Consider the following 1,495-nt stretch of genomic DNA (forward strand, 5'->3'; position numbering starts at 1 on the left):
ACATCCTAAGATTGTAGAAAAGATTAATGGACTCAGGATTTTAAGACATTTAACAGTTTGAAACATTTATTTTAAAATATTAATAGTGTTTGGCCCATTAGGAGTGCTTAGAAAATGTTAACTAAGATTACTATTATGATAAAATTAAGGCAGAGGGTAATCGGATATCTTTCCCGGACAGTATTAAACATGATGATAAAGATCATTTCCTGCATAAAGCAATGTGATTTTCACTGATCGGTTCCGTAGTAGCTTTTATAGTGCGTAATGATTCTCCCGCACAAACTGAATGCCAAAGCTTTTACCACATTCCCCTAGTGTTCCTGTCACTGCATATGAACTGATGTCTGCACACAAATATATGAACATAGCGAATCATAGATATGTTCATATTGTCAATGCACACCCTATATATCCTATATATAATTTATGCATCAACACATGCATTGTGTGTTGATTGCATCCTTTAGAATATCTGAAAAAGCAAACTCTGATAGACAAGTGATACTATAACATTATAATGTCTACTTCTTTAAGAATAATCAAAAAGTTTACAGTGCCATGGTTTTGTGAAAAGGACAGGAAGCTAGTTGATGCTGGGGTTCTATTTCTATCTGCCTGTAACTGTGCGATATATTTGATACATAGGTTAATATATATAGATCTGTTTTTTTTTTTTCCTCTTAATGTGGCAGATCTGGAGTAGGTGATCTCTAAAGCTATTGCCAGCTATGAAATTTTGGTTTTTCTACGAATAATTTAGAACCTCATATTTACAATTGTTGATAAGTGTGATGTGGATTGTGGAAGTGTTGCCTTAAAACTCTTAGCCAGAATAGCAGAGGGTGGAGAGAGGTCCACTCTCGGGAGCCGTATCTGTCTACCTGATTTTGCACATTAACATCTAGCAATTATCATTCCTTATACCCAAATTAAAACTCTGCAGTAACTCCCACTTTTCTTAGGAATAAAACCCAAAATACCTAAAACAACTGCTAGGCATGGCATAACCCAAACCTAACTAGATCTCCAGACTTATCTCTACCAACTAGCCACATTTAACCCTTGAGTGCCCAGAGCCCCTTCTCTACTCTGGCTTCTTGCTAATGCTGTTCACTTTTCCTGGAATTATTCTCTCCTCAACTGATCCACTCCTACTCCTAACTTATTCTTTAAGCATCAGATCGAATATAGACCACACACTTCTGGGTTGAACACACAGTATGTTTTGCATTAGAGACAAGATTGCACAAAAAAGAATCCAATTTCATGGTATACATATACCACATTTATTAATCCACTCATGAATTTGTACCCTCTTAATATTTGCAAATAAAAAAGAGACCAAAAAATCCAGTTTCAAGCATCTCTTTTAAAACAAGGATGTGGCAATATTTGAGTCCATGTTTGTACGTGGTAGTTAGAACCATTAGCTGATAAATATCCTTTTGAGATGGGTCATGAGGCTTTCAGACCCATATAAATATATTCCCGT

This window comes from Propithecus coquereli, unplaced genomic scaffold (genome assembly GCF_000956105.1).
Source record: "Propithecus coquereli isolate 6110/MARCELLA unplaced genomic scaffold, Pcoq_1.0 Scaffold107, whole genome shotgun sequence".
Lineage (NCBI taxonomy): Eukaryota > Metazoa > Chordata > Mammalia > Primates > Indriidae > Propithecus > Propithecus coquereli.